Source organism: Podarcis tiliguerta, assembly GCF_965153285.1.
Source record: "Podarcis tiliguerta genome assembly, chromosome: 2".
Lineage (NCBI taxonomy): Eukaryota > Metazoa > Chordata > Lepidosauria > Squamata > Lacertidae > Podarcis > Podarcis tiliguerta.
Window position 1 is genome coordinate 30,593,292 of NC_139535.1, and position 16,356 is coordinate 30,609,647.

Consider the following 16,356-nt stretch of genomic DNA (forward strand, 5'->3'; position numbering starts at 1 on the left):
CCGTCATTGTCAGACTGAAGAGATGCCTGTAGGCTAAGCTCACGGTCAGAAAACTCAAGAGAATCTAACCTCCCCTCGGGTGCCTGTAACTTTAAATCATCAAACAAATTATCAGATTCAACAGGCTTTTTGTCTTCTCCCATTAATTCAGAAGCACCATTTCCTCCTGCTGCTGCTGCTCCTGCTTCCTCTTCTTCCTCAGTTTCATTTATACCATCAGCATCTTGGAAAACAGCAACTCCATTCCAATTTACAGTTTGTATCATGCTTCTGGTAATATGAAATTTGCCAGTTTCTGGTATGTAAATTCTGTACGCCCCCTGCTGGTAGCCCATTAATTTCCCCTGAACACTACGCTCACCCAATTTCTGCTTAGCGGGATAATGCATAATTACATCTGAACCCCAAATTCGTAGGTATTTCAGATTAGGGCGTTTTTTAAACAGCTTCTCATAGGGGGTGACATCTAAACCAGAATGATAACTGCGATTCCTAACAAAGCAAAACGCATTGAGCGCTTCAGCCCAAAAATCTTTGGGCAGATTAGCATCGTGCAGATAAGTTTTAATCCCTGCCTGCAGGTCACGCTGCACAACTTCAACAAGCCCATTTTGCCACGGACTTCGGGGGCAAGATAACTCATGAGTAGTCCCCTGCGCTTCCAGGAATTTCTCAAAATCCTCAGAAACAAATTCCCCGCCCCGGTCAGAAAACAGGTTCTTAATTGGTTTGTTAAAGTGCGTTTTTACCCAGTTGCAAAAAACTTTGTACTTCTCAAATGCTTGGGACTTCTCAGCTATTGCATAAGTCCAACAATATCTACTATACTGGTCTATCAGGGTAAGCCAGTACTTAGAACCTCCTAATGATGGTGGGAGTGGCCCAACTAAATCACAATGTACACGCTCAAATGGCTCAGTTACTTTCCTATCTGAGCACCTACCCTTGCGTGCAACCTTAATCTTATTTTTGCAACAGGATAGACATTGCATAAAGAATTTACATGGTTTTAAGTTGAGGCCATTAACAATATTCTTTGTCTTAATTACATCAGCAAAATTCAGGTGTCCTAAAAGTCTGTGCGCCTCATGGACACACCCGGAATGTGGCCTTACATTCCTCAACCCCTGGCTTGACTGTGCTGCTCTGCAATTTATAGGTGATTGGGAGTAGGTGCGAAAATACAGTCTATATAAACCATTAGATTCCCGGGCATACAATAGACGTTTGTTCCCCTCCAAAAACTCACACATTGAATTTAAGAAACGCACAGTTATGCCTTGACGAGCAAAACACCTTACTGATAATAAATTGTCCACTGATGGGCAGTAAATGCAGTTTGCTATCGTAATGTTTAAAGAGTCAAGTTTAACAGTACACCTGCCAAGCGACTGCAGGACTTGTGAATTGGCTAAATGTACATTACCAATTTCCTCTTCGAAAGAAATAAACAAGCTTCGATCGTTGCAAACGTGCTGAGACGCACCTGAGTCTACAATAAAAGACTTCCACTTGGCACCTTTAAGTCTTTTACGATCTGCTGTCCGAGCGTGAAAAGCTCGCGGCTCGTTTCTGTCTTTACGGTACAATGTCGGCTGCTGGGCTGACGACCGTGACTGACGAACAGAAACAGTCTTGGGAGTACTTTGCTTTCTTTTGGATCTGCAGTCCTTTGCAAAATGTCCTTGCTTATTGCAGAACCAACAACACTTTGCCGCTTTAAATGCAGTCGTATCACCACCAGCTTGCATGTGGCATCCCTCATTACTTCCGGAAATAGGAGTGCTTATGGCACAAGCCTCCCTTCTGTCCAGCTCGCCCATTAATCTTGCCGTTACCCCTTCCACAGTTAATTGTGCTGGTGGAACGGCAGATATCTGGCTAGCTATACCATCAAAGTCCTTATTAAGGGAACAAAGGATGATAAAAACATACTGAATATCAGGTATCTCCATGTCCCTTCGAATTAATTCACCGCGTATTGCCTCCAGACGTCTCAAGTGTGCTGCCAAATCACCACCAGGCTGCAACTTCGTCTGGTACAACTGCTTGAAATACGTCAATGCAGACGCTGACTCTTTTCTAACATGCACTGCTGCAAGACTGTCCCACATTTCTTTGGCAGTTTTCTCATTCCTTATATAGACTACTTGCTGGTCGCTGACTGCCAAATTAATTATCGCCCTGGCTTTCGCATCTCCTTTCGACCAAGCATCAGTCACAGGGTCAGGAGGGTCATCGGTTACATAGGTCCATACATCTCTAGAGGTCAAAAGCGCCTCCACCCGAAAAGACCACAAACTATAGTTCTCATCTGTTAGCTGTGGGAAGACTAGAGCCTTCTCAGCTTCTGGAACCCGGTCAGCCATTCTGGAACTCTTCCAGACCCACAAAAACTACGCTAACAGGAGAAGGAGTTTTCAAACCTTTCTCAGGGTCCAAAAATTTGCAGTCATCCACTCAGCAGCTGGGCCCATAACCAAAGATGTTGGCTTTTCCGCAGTATAGTAGCGCAGAGAGCTTGCTGGGGAGAGCTTGCATTAAAAAGAAGGGACTCAAAAATAACTTACACAAGGTTTTAATAAGAAAAACAAAAACTCCATTTACATCTACAACCAAACCAGACCCAAACACCAACCCATCCCCAGGGTAAATGGCAGAGCTAGGTGCTGCTCCTTATATACTGTGGCCAATTCCCAACACAGCTTAATCAACGCAACTCAGCAGCACCTGCTATGCCTCACAGCTGCAAGGCTGGATCTCATTAGTTTACTCTGGCCCTTGCTCTGGCCCCCTAAAGGTATACACATTGGGCGAAACAATGATGAACCTTTAGATTTAAAGAAACAGTTCAACAGTTAGGTGAGAATATTCTCTGGTGAATATTCTCGAGAATATTCTCTGCTAGAAAATTCTCCGGAGAATATTCTCCACAAACTGTAAATTCTATTGTAAGAACCAGTTTTACAACCCACATATAAAAAAATCTAGTAAATAATAAGTCAAGCTCTTATATTGCCAGTGTAAGTAATGAATAATGATTTCGTGTTTTTTTATCTAGTTACATTACTGGGCATTGTGTCATTCACCATTGACAGTTCTGAAATGTGAGGTACAGAAAACAGTTTTAGTTTTAAAAATGCTTTTCATTTAATTTGATGAACCTTTGAATTCGTATGTATTTCATCTATATGTAATAGGCTTTTTTCTATTTTGGTGTGACCTTATTCTTAGCAATTCTATACCCTTGGCCATACAGTGTGATTTTTTTTTATACAGAAAGTAGCTTTAATGCTTTATACATTTAAATTACCTAGGCCGATACAATTATGTGAGGTGTAACAGCATGTGAGGTGGCCTTGATTTAAACAACTGACATTTCTATATTTTTATTTAGTGCCAGTAACTGGTTTTTGCAGTGCCATTCAATGATACAAGGTGCCTGATGTTATGTAATGTCATTACTGATTATTTGTGTTTTATTTTCTGGAAATAATAGCATTTACCGCATTTTTTGCTCTATAAGACGCACCAGACCACAAGACGCACCTAGTTTTTCGAGGAGGAAAACAAGAAAAAAAATATCCTGAATCTCAGAAGCCAGAACAGCAAGAGGGATCGTTGCACAGTGAAAGCAGCAATCCCTCTTGCTGTTCTGGCTTCTGGGATAGCTGTGCAGCCTGCATTCGCTCCATAAGACACACACACATTTCCCCTTACTTTTTAGGAGGGAAAAAGTGAGTCTTATAGAGCAAAAAATACAGTATTTTAAACTTTATATTGATTTTATTAGTGTTGCACTGAAAATACTGTACCGTGTAGATATGCTTATTAAAGAACGTACTCATGTAGCGGACCTGAGGGATTTTTTTAATTCCGAATGCACACGCTGAAAGAGGAAGCTCTGGGTCACGTGCATGGGCATAAATAGGTCCCTTGAACCGTTTGAACTACATCCCATTGGCCAGATTGTACCCAGCTTCGAGGGACCTACCAATCAGGTGTTGTGGCTTACCAGTTGTACCCACCCACAACACAGGGTGTTGGTTGTCCAGGTCTCACCACAATACGTGCCCTCTTTAAGGGAGGATCCTATATATCACCAGAGCAAAAGTTGTGACAAATTCATAGTACTGCAACCCAACCTGCTCAGCAATTGCTATGGAAAAGGTGAAAACATCACGGCCCAGGTCTATTTTGGTAGTGAGTTACGTTTCTTCCTGCCCTGGTTACTTACTAGCCAAAGACAGCCCAACCAGAGGAAGTGGACAATGGCAATGTGTTGCTGCAGCCCACAGCCTGTGCTGGTATTTATAGCTGGGCATGGACCACAGGAAGCAACTGCAAGTTCAGTGTCTCAGCTGATCTACTCATAATGAAACATGTGTGCTTAATATGACCATGAGGGGGAAATTGGCTCTATATCTCCATGTCCTCTAAACAACTCCAATCATAAGATGCTTGAGTTATTACCCAAAGAAGGTTGGATTAGCGTCCCTATAGCTTACCCATCTATATGATACCCTTGCCAGTTACAGCTCTGGTTAAGTGTATGCAGAACTGGCTAGCTACTGGACACTTAATGCTGAAAGAGAGCCATAATGACAAAAAATTGGTGGAGTTTAGTGGCACAGCTGTGTTGCAGAGACCGGAGAATTTCCACCTACCTATTAAACAATATTGCTACTATTTTTCTTACCTAGCTAAGACATTTGTCAGAGATTCCAGAAGACATCTCAAGCAACACATGTCTCTACCCCCCTTACTAGGCACTTATTAGCCTGCAGAGTTATTTCCTATTCTACTACCTCCATTTTTTCCCTCCTGAATTTTCGCACTCAGCTGTGCCCTAGATCTTAAAAGTAATTCCAAGTCCAACTAGCCAGGGAATGGTACTGTGCAGTTTGTGAAGCATATGTGCACACCTTAACTGTTATATAAATAATTAATAGAAGCAATAAGGAAGCCGGGCATGTAGAACAAATTAATCCCTTATGCTTCCAGGGGATGGATGGATACATGGCTACAAATTCATCCTACCAGATCCTTGTTGACACAAGTTTTATTTTTAGAAGTAGAATGTGACACACACACACAGAGAGAGAGAGAGAGAGAGAGAGAACTTCTAATATTTCAAATGAGACTCTTCTCTGAGTCACAGCTGAATTAATGACACTATGGTGCCAATAGCTGTAGGCTTTCGGCTGCTGGGATTAGGGAATAAAATGCATTGTTTCATTTGTTGGTGTCACAGCACTTCCCTAGGATGATAAAAATGCTTTAAGCCAGATACTCACATATGTGACCATGACAAAAATAAAGAACAGCAATGCACCTGTGATTATTACCTGGCGAACCTCTCTCCTGACCTGAATGTAAAAACCCTGGAAACGTTAGCTTTCACTAAAACTCCGTAACGTAAGACTATCATTAGTTAGGGCCCACATCCTGAAGAAATTATTTTTAGAACTGAGAAATTTTAACAAATGAAAATAGAACCTAATAATCAGGTTTAACTATAGTTGGCACAGAATTACCACACATGTCAGACTTTTCCAAATCCTTAACACTGAAAGGTTCCTGGTATTCATCAGATCATGGGAGAATTTCCTAACTTTCCTAACTGAAAACCTTAAATGGGAGAAATCAATGTTGCGTAATTGTGATCGGAAACCAGTTTGAAGTTGGTTGGAGGTTTTTGGTTTTGTTTTTGCAATAAAGTGGTACACATTTTTCATGAAATAAATAAATAAATAAATAAATAAATAATATCTCCAAATGAGATTTTCAGTTACACAGCCCAGGATGGAGATCATGGTCCAAGAATGCATACTGCCAGTGCTTTTTTGTGATGGTACAGTGGTACCTAGGGTTAAGTACTTAATTCGTTCTGGAGGTCCGTTCTTAACCTGAAACTGTTCTTAACCTGAAGCACCACTTTAGCTAATGGGGCCTCCCGCTGCCACCGCGCCGCTGCTGCGTGATTTCTGTTCTCATGCTGAAGCAAAGTTCTTAACCCGAGGTACTATTTCTGGGTTAGCGGAGTCTGTAACCTGAAGCGTCTGTAACCTGAAGCATCTGTAACCCGAGGTACCACTGTACTCACTAGTACAGAGTACCAGCATCTCTTACTAACTTATGTATTTATTATTGCCAAATTCAATCCTTTTGTGCCGGCACCCACAGCACTTTGATCATGTTGTAAGTAGCAATGCCTCTTTTTTAAACAAACAAACAAACAGAACTGTAGAATGAAGCAACATCTCAACAGCCGGTGTAATTATATACATTATGGGTCTGCCTCTTGACCCTTTAAGTAGAAGCTGCCATGGGAAAACATCATTAGCTATTATTGAATTAAGAAGCGTTGAGTTGCACTTGACTTCTAAAGATTACAACAAGGGATAGGGGAAAGGGGGATGAGGGGGGAAAGTGGGGTGAGCCAAATGGCACCCCAGAGTGAGGGAAAAGAGGATACCTTAGCTGCATTATATTTGTAAAGGAGGGTACTGCGAGGGAATTTATGAATTTGATAGAATTATTCGTGATTTTATTAATTTTTTTAAAAAATGCACATCCCCTCCATCTAATGCAGTCCCATTAATTGGAAAGGCCTTAAAGCAAGGAAAAAACCACAATCCATAACAAAGCAACATAAACCAGTCTCAGGGGAAAGTTTAAAACTCCAGGCTTAGCAGATAAAAATGCCCTGTATACAGTTCAACAAATAAAAACAGGGACCTTTTCACCAATTGATGGAAAACCTCAATGGAAGGGGCCAATTGTCTGTGACAAATACAGTTGTGTCACAGACAGGACATGCATAAGGACCTCTCTACCAGGTCATAGGGGGCAGGCAGGCTGGCTGGTATGTGAGGATGCAGCCCCTAAGGTATCCTGGAACCACACTCAATAATATCCTTGCTTCTGCATTCTGGACCAACTCAAATTTCCAAAGACACTTCAAAGGTAGCTTCATATGCAGCCCGTCGTAATAAGTCAATCAGGATGTGAGAAGCATGTGGACTGTGGTCAGTCCAAAATTATTTATTTATTTAGGAATGGGTACAGCTGGTACACCATTTTAAGCTAGGCAAATTCTTTCTTGACCATAGCCACAGAGCGGCTGGGGAAACCCAGCCAGATGAGTGGGATATAAATAATAAATTTATTATTACAGTGGTACCTTGGTTCTCAAATGCCTTGGTACTCAAACAACTTGGAACCCAAACACTGCAAACCCAGAAGCAAGTGTTAGCGAACTTTTTTTTTTGAAAGCCGAACATGCTCCATTTGTAGTGTTATACTTCTGATTTGAGTGCCACAGTTCTGTTTTGAGTGTTACGCTGAGGTCTGTCTGCTTGTGCTTTTTATTTTGCGTTTTTGTGGCTTTTTTGTTTTGTTTTTGTGACTGTGTGGAACCGAGTTCAGCTACTGATTGATTGATTGTGTGACTGTAGTACATTGTTGGTCGCTTTCATTTTATGGATCAATAGTCTCAATAGATAGTAAAATTCATGTTAAATTGCTGTTTTGGGGGTTGTTTTTAAAAGTCTGGAATGGATTAATCCATTTTGCATTACTTTATATGGGAAAGCGCACCTTGGTTTTGGAGCGCTTTGGTTTTAGAATGGACTTCCAGAACGGATTAAGTTTGAGAACCAAGGTACGACACTATTATTATTATTATTAAATGTATTCTTGACCAGTTTATATTCTGGAACTGGCAAAACACAGTACTATGGGGCAATTGCCTTGCCATCTATGTACATAAACTAATATATAAGGTACAGGTTGATGACAACATCAACTGACATCAACTCAAGACATGGCCTATGTTAGGCCCAAGCTGTTCTGAGTAAATGCAGCAGAAATAAGTCGAGTGACTTCCTGGAAACATTACCAGATCCTAGTAAGTTCACCACCTGAGTTTTCAGGAGGAAACCAAGACAGACCAGAAAATTCAGAGCTAAATTTAATCTATTCATAATTCAGTGCAATTGATGGTTACAAAAAAATCAGATAGCGTTCAACTATTAATCATTAATTACTGCTTTTATAATTCTACTGTGCTTCATATACATATATGACTAGTTAAAGCCCTGAAGGTCTCTGACATAATTAGGAAACCTATTAAATTGATGCATTCCAAACTTCCAGTTGCAAACTGGGCAAGTGCTATCTGTAATATGTATTCCTTCAAGATGATGAACAGGTTACTTCCAAATTCTATTGCAGGAAGGAAATGGATGCAATTCTTTTTCATCATAAAATCAATAGACCATACTAGGAAAAGTTCCTGGGTGTATATAAAGCCCCCCTTTCTCCAAAGCATCTTTTCATTTTGCAGTTGTAAAGCTTCTGCAGAGCCTCAGAATACAATACTGCATATCCACATTTTCTGCTTAAATAATTATCTTCAAAGTCAGGCCACCCACAAGCACCTTGGGGCTTTTCTAGCAGCCAGGTTGCAATCAGGTAGACTGCTTGATTTTTAGGAAACAAGTATCCCATTAGGAGACTCTGGCAGAAAGACAGCGCTTGCTGCTTCACAGCTACTCTGTCAAATCATACATTTCTATAGTTCTGGTGTGTATCTTGTTAGCTATAATGGCAATGTCAATAGTACTATCAAGCCAGGCAAGCCAGGCACACGGCATGTACTGCTTGTGTCTTTTCACAAATGTCATTTCGTCTCCTTCACTTTCCTTTAGAAATGGAACACAAGCAGATATTTCTTCCCCTGTAATTTTCATCACCATAGTGGCTGCGCTGCAGTGATCCATGGCTACACAGTGAGAAAAAAACAGTAGCTGTCAGCAGCACCTTGCTCTCTATTCAAGGGTTTGGCCTATTGCTGAAATGAAAAGGCAGCTGATTAGTTTTCAGTCATCACCAATAATTTACCTGCAGATGAAGAAATAGATGGTACTGTGGAGTTGTCATGCAACAGATTTCTCTTTGTTTGGTGCACACCATAAAGACTGATTGAACGGATTTTGCTGTGCTGACACAGTTTTCCTTCTAGAGTTAAATGCACACACAATGATGAACTTTTAAATGTGTATCTTTCCCTCACATCCAGCAGAAATTGTCATTCCTTCTGGAAGATAGCACCATGATTCCCTTTATTGCTGCTTTCTTCCATTTCTTACTCATTGATTGTTTCTGGCTTTCACCAGAAATCTTGTCCATTCCCGTTTCTTTAAGAACTTGCCATAGCTTGCTCTGCTCGACACAGTCAAATGCTTTTGCATAGTCAATGAAGCAGAAGTAGATGTTTTTCTGGAACTCTCTAGCTTTCTCCATAATCCTGTGCATGTTTGCAATTTGGTCTCTGGTTCCTCTGCCCCTTTGAAATCCAGCTTGCACTTCTGGGAGTTCTCGGTCCACATGGATCACTTCATGGATCCTTCATGGATCACTGCCTTGATGTGGCAAAGGGACTTGAATAACTCAGAGAAGCTATGAGCTATGCTGTGCAGGGCCACCCAAGATGGACAGGTCATAGTGGAGAGTTTTGACCAAACATGATCCACCTGGAGCAGGAACTGGCAAGCCACTCCACTATCCCTGCCAAGAAAACTCCATGGACAAAGACAACAGGCATGCCAGTACAATTCTGGCATAAGGAACCCAGTCTGCCCTGAGCTGACCCTAAAACTTCTCAGCGACTGCCGTTGGACTTCATTCAGCATCATCTTCTTCCCTTCAGCCTCAATGATTTTCCCACAGCCATTAAAAAATCTCAACCAACTCTTACTTGAACTGATGCCAAAAGCACTCAACGCAGCTCGTCCCTTACACAACCATGTAAATGTTCTATATACCACAGAAAGAAACCCAGTCTCTGTCTCTCTCTCTCTCTCTAATGCATAAGGTCTGCTATTTATAAACAAATGTGTGGAGCCATGATGGCTGCGCACATGGAGGTAAGCTCCCTCTGCCTCAGTACCACCACCACAACCCCACCCAGGAACTGGCAGTAACACTCTGGCACTTGGAAGGCAGTTGAGCAACACTTTGCAACACCTCTCCACCTCTACTGACTATGCCTCTAAATGCCATTTCCTGGGAATCTCAGGTGAGGAGAGTGCTGCTGTATTCTGGACCTGCTCGAGGACTTCCCATATTGCTGGGCACCGTGAGAACAGCATGCTGGGCTTAGATGCCCCTCTGGTGTGATCCAGCAAGGATCAGACTCCCTTTAAAAAAGAGATACACTGCACTGTCCAAAAGAAGCATTATACACAGTTATGAAATGCAAGATTCCTTAGGGATTGTTCTCGGATGATGAGCCCATGAGTTCCTATTATGTCTTTATCATTACAAAATGATTGGCTATATTCAATGAATTTCAACTATGTTTTGCAAAACTTATAATGTCCATTTCTGCTAACTGGCACAAAGCCATTAGTTTTTAATTTGTTTTTTAAACAAAACAAAACACCGTGATTAGTATCTTAGGATTCCACAGTGGTGTACAAGAAAAATAAAGCCATGCAATAATTACTGTATTTACTTGAGTCTAATTCACCACTGAATCTAATGTGCACCTCAGTTTTCAGAACCTTGAAACCAAAAAAGTATTTGCTGACGAGTATAAATGTGCCACCGAATGTAATGCGCACCTTAATTTTCACAAAGCCTCTCCTCCCTACAGAGGGGTGGAGTTGTGAGCAGGAGCCGTTTCCCGCATTAGCAGGGGGCGTTCCAGCCTCCTGCCCAGCTGGCCTGGCTGCCGTGCCACACCCCCAACCAACCAACCAACCAGGTGGAGGCTTGGGGGCGGGGTTTTGCCACTCAAACGTGGCCGCGGCAGCACTTCCCTTTCATTCTGCTGCTGGTTTTCGTCCCACTGGTGGTTAACCCTTGTTAGACTCACCCCTTCCTGAGAGGGTGGAGTCACGCTCTGTTGTTTTATCCAATGCCTAAGTCAATACCTCTCACATGCTGTAATCAATAAAGTTGTGGCCTTTTTTATCCCATTAACCTAATATACTGTGTCCATGTGTCTTTTTTATCCCCAAGCGGGTGGCAGGTCCTTGAATGACAACGTAATTTGGCCAAAAACAGTGAGCATTAGATTTGAGTACATACATAATAAAACAGGTCACACCAACCAACACCAGCAGCCAGAATTGGGTAAGCAAGGGTAAATTTTCTGTATATGCCAAATGTATAAAATAGTCAATGCTTTTCTCGGCGACACAGCAAGCTGCAAGTGTGAGCAATCTGCTCCCCTTTTCAATATACAATTGACTTTATGGTTGATCCTTTTACACATGTTTTGTTCAAAGAAATCTAACAAACAAATCCCCAAAGGGCTGTAGCAAAATGGGGAAACAACAGATTAAAGAAGTACTACAAACCGTGTTGTTTTAAAAACGCAATAAATTAACCTCCAGAACTCATTCACCCAGGACATAATTGATGTCATCACCTCAGGAAATGTGAATTTTTTTTGGGGGGGGGGGAATGATTAGACTCAATGAAAGAGCTAAAGAATATTCACTAGCTATTCCTTGTTGTATCTAATAAAAAAGAGATGAAATACATTACTAGTAATCATTGATATATATAGTGTAGAACCATTACCTAGCTCAATCTCAATTACTCATTTCACTTAATATGCTGTATGTTTCCTAGGTTCATGTTGTAGTAACAGCTATTTGAGGCTCAAACTACACAATTGTTTAAAAATGCAAGTTGGCCCTGATCACATTTTCCACCAAGTCTTTTTTTCTGGATGGGGGAGGGGGAATGAAGAGATCTTCCTGCAGAGAGTGCTGAGAAGACAAGAGCTACCGGTAATCTTCACCCACCAGCTACAATCTACAAGATCTACCCCCACCCTACAATTTGGCTTGAAATAAGTGTTCTTTGAAGGGGGGGGAACCCTAATTGCAATAACAGAGGTGGTGTGGGAGGTCATAACTGGGAAGAGTTAACTTCCCTACAAACCCCCCCCCCAATTTATTACAATAAAATTGCCCCTTCTCCACTACAATTAGGTTTTAAAGAGGCCTTTTATAAGCTCCAGTAGAAGGCTTTTTTCAAGCCTAATTGTTCTAGTTCTTTTGGGGGGGGGGTATCTTCCTAGAGCCTGCAGGTAAGGAAGGAAGGAAGGCTAACTCTTCTGTCTGCAGCTGCACTCTACATTGATATCACTGCGCCCCTCCCAACTAAATTTGCTAAACTGTTTTTCCACACCCAATTGCTGGTAAGGAGCAGGGGAAATGAGCACACAGGTGTTTACGTGTGGCTGCTGTGTGTACACGCACATTTCTCTCTTTTCCATGGAATTTATGATCACCCCACCTCATACACAGGTGGTCCAAAACCCCCCCAGCAAAAATATGATCACAAAGAGTGTAAGACATGTTAACTATTAGAACCACACATTTTATACTAACCCAAACAACTGTTGTAAAGCAGTAGGTGGTGCCCATGAACCCTATTAATTCTATATAGTTTTACCTTTCGTTAGAGCCGAAGCTTAACATTAGCAGTGGCACACAATCAGTTGAACCAGTGAAAGTCAGTGAAACATTTGATTTACTGGTCTGTAGAACCCATTATCCACTTCTGAGTGTTGCAGCCTTGCAGACTGAAGTGGTGGTGCTTTCTCACCTTTACCACGAAGTCAGTATTCAAGGTTGCATTTAAAACAAAACAAGCAAGCATCAAAAACTCATCCAAATTCTCAAGTCAAGGGACTTTATCCTTCCTATTAAGATCTAAATGACAAACTGAAAGCAATTCAAGACAGAAAATAAACCATCAGCAAAGCTAATTTCAAATAAGTCCATCTGTTAGAACATAAAGGAGGTCAAGGTTTCTAAGCGAAGACCAGCAACATCTCCCATTTCCCCAGAATTGAGCTGATCACATCACAAAAGGTCAGACAGAAGTTGGAAAAGCATTGCTTATTATTTCAGTTTATTGGCTGTGGGATGCTTATGTATCCATTTTAAAGCACACCATCTCACCACACGACAACCCACCATTCTGAGAAAACTGTTGTTGTTTTAATATATATATATATATTCCATAGCACTATGTACAGTTGTACCTTGGAAGTCGAACAGAATCCATTCCAGAAGTACGTTCAACTTCCCAAACGTTCGGAAAAGAAGGCGTGGCTTCTGATTGGTTCGAGGAAGCTCCTGCAGCCAATTGGAAGCCACGGAATCCGCATCAGACATTCAGGTTCCAAAGAACGTTTGCAAACCGGAACACTCACTTCCGGGTTTGCAGCGTTCAGGAGCCAAAACATTTGAGTCGCAAGGCGCTCAACTTCTGAGGTATGACTGTATTAAGAATCTTTGCCAGTCAGCAGTAATATTTTTCTTTTGCTTCCCTTCTGCCGAGACTCAGCTGTGGATGGTAGTGCAACTACTTCAAAATCTAGACACACTGGATGTACTTCTTCAGTGTGAGATAAACAGCTGTGGCTGTTTCTACCCACTCCCTCTTGGTTGGTCCTTTCACCCAACCTTGAAGTAAGGTGAGGAGGAAATGCTGCTGAAATGAGGAGCAACATTTGCATATATCATTTGATTTCAATGGGCTTTGAGGATTTCTCATGAAGTCAATGGATCGTTGATTAATTTTGATTAGATTGCGATTAATTTTGATTAGATTGGTCCTTCACAAATTAAGCAATTTGGGCTAGCTAGCACATGTGTGCAGAGCAATAGACCAAGCAGGGCCTATTTCTTTCTGAGTTGGGCTAACCTAGAGGCAGAGCAGTTTTGCTAACTGTTAAGGAATACATGCCAGTGATCCATGATCAATTGTTTGTTTTAATTAATTTTTATTTAATCTTGTAAAAGACAAGGCTACAAATCATAAACAACAAACACGGGAGAGAAATCCCCAGAAAGTAATAAAAGTAAATAAACTACATAAGATATAAAACAAAGGTTGCTGTTCAGCCTAACTATTCTGTCTGTCCACAGTGTGTGGCACAAAGCCCCCCCAAGTTACTGGTCAGTGATATTTGACATCAAGGCTTTTTGTGCTTAAAGAGTTCCATAAACTTCCATATGTTGTTGGTGTACTTGGGGCGTATGTTCTCTCATTTATATATTTAATAGACTCAAATATATTTTATATTTAATAACAATGATGATGATGAAGAAGAATCTCCCTTTGTGCAAACACATGCTTTGCATTAGCTATTCTGACATAGCTAAAATCCAGACTTCGTCATGCCAGATTTCCACCGTGACTTTATCCATTTCCAAAAGTGTCTGGTGGTCAGTCTAGCTGCTATTAGAAAGTGGCCAATTTTGTACATTCCAAATTTTGACTATTCTAGATTATCTACTGCAATCAGATCTGGATTAGATAGCAAATGATAGTTTATTTCAAAAACTTTGCATAGCAAACATGTAATCCGAATCCTCTAAAACATCTACTGGCCTAACATCATGTAAGGATACAGAAAATAGCAGTGGAACTGTTCTTCAGTACAGGTGGTGACCATTTTGCACAGGGGTTCTGTTTCCGCCCCCCGCCCCACTACACCCTCTGATTCTGCCTTCCTCCAAGTCCAAAAAGACCCGAGCATCGGTGATTGAGGGTCAGTTAAAATGGTCGTCACCTGTATGGGTAAAACTGAAGCTGAAAATGTTAGTTGTTTAATCCTTCATGCTACTTTTGGAGCACAATCTGACAGAACAATCGTTTGCATGTTTACTTAAAATAAAGTCCAATGGGGCTTATTCCCTGATAAATGAGTAACAGGATTGCAGTCTTCATTTGTTTTGGGAGTTTTGATTTTATCTGCCTCATTTCCACCACCACTACTCACAAAGTTTTCTACAAGCCATATTTTATTATTGAAACTGACAATGAATTAATAACCTAAAATGTTTTTATCAATGCATAATTTGTAAAAAGTATTAATTAAAATTACCATCTGCAAGAGACAATATTATTCAAATTAAATCTCTTGTACCTCAAATGCTTGTGGCTCATTTTCTTGGCATTATATTAGTCACTGTAAATTATGCATTTCATACCAAGGCTAATCTGATTAATAGGCTTGTATTACCAGCTATGACTAGTACAATGTTATATGAATACTGGAAGGGACTTCACTGCTCTCAATAGATAATAAAACCTTATTTATGAAGACCTCATAAAACATTTTCATTATAGACTCCAGTAGCAATTTATATAGTCTAATTTGTGATGCCTCTCTGAAGGGGAAGCTTGATTCCCAAAAGGGCAGGGAAATGAACTTGAGTCCTGAAGGGACCAGAACATTGGAAATATATTCTACTTTTACTGTGCAAGTTACTTAAACATTTAACTGTTTAATGTAACTTTGAAGCAGGTAAGTTAAGAAAACTGAACATTTTAGCTCACAGTACATTTGTGAATTTCAAGCTAGTGATCTAATCTTACTGCTGAAGATCCTCCAGCTGCTCTCTTCTTCACAAGTTATACATTTTGCTCTTAAACTCCCAAACATGTATGTCTTGCTGTTAATGGTGAATTACATAAGATCTGCTATTACGTTATGTAATTGCCACTAAGCCATTCTTACACATTTTGATTCATTATACCATCTTCTCTAAAGTTGAGTTGGCATATTAGAAGAACAACAGTTCTGCAAAGCTATTTCTATCCCAGTGAATTCAGAATCCCGAATAATACAGCTAGAATAAATTGCCTTTGCAGCTTATTCTTAATCCCGAGAATTGTAATTATCCCATGACAACAAAAACAAGAGCTCAAATAAGCTTCTTTAAATATGACCTCAAAAAGGTTTATTATTTATTTTATTTGGAGGCATAAAGCCCTACAATAGATGGACAAAAAAAGTCCTCAAGAGTCCTTTCCTAGATCATGCCAGCCGAACAACTCAGCAGAATAGGATGGGCAGAGACCACCTTAGCTGTGACCCTGCCTTGTAGGCTTTTTCTCACCTGGCCTGGGTGGCTGAGGCCCTGACTGACTCCAGCTACAAAAGTGGAGGCTGCTAAACAGACAGTTGGGCTGTTTAGGGGTGTTATTGTTCTTTAGATTAATATTTTGTATCTTTATTTTAGATCTCCTTATGAGTTATGTGGTAACTGTTTGCGTACTTTTAGAATTTTATTCATTCTTTCTTACTAATTTCGTTTTGTTTGCAATTTAGCAAATTTTTACATGTTATAAGCTGTCTTGAGCATGGCTTTAACTAAGGAAAGGCAATCTGCAAATAAAATTATGTATGTGTTTGGAGAGCCAAGATCAGTTGCACCCCATTACTAAAAACACTGGAAAACAGTTTTTAACACCCCCCCCCCCCAAAAAAAAACCCCCCAGCAAACTCTGAATTCATAAAGTTCTCCTTGG

The 16,356-nt window shown here is 40.7% G+C and overlaps 1 protein-coding gene across 2 annotated transcripts in view; it reads right to left on the reverse strand.

The window, feature by feature from the left end:
* The window catches only part of CNTN3 (contactin 3), a 174,464-nt gene that overhangs the window by 106,865 nt on the left and 51,243 nt on the right, over positions 1 to 16,356 (reverse strand). The window lies entirely within an intron of this gene.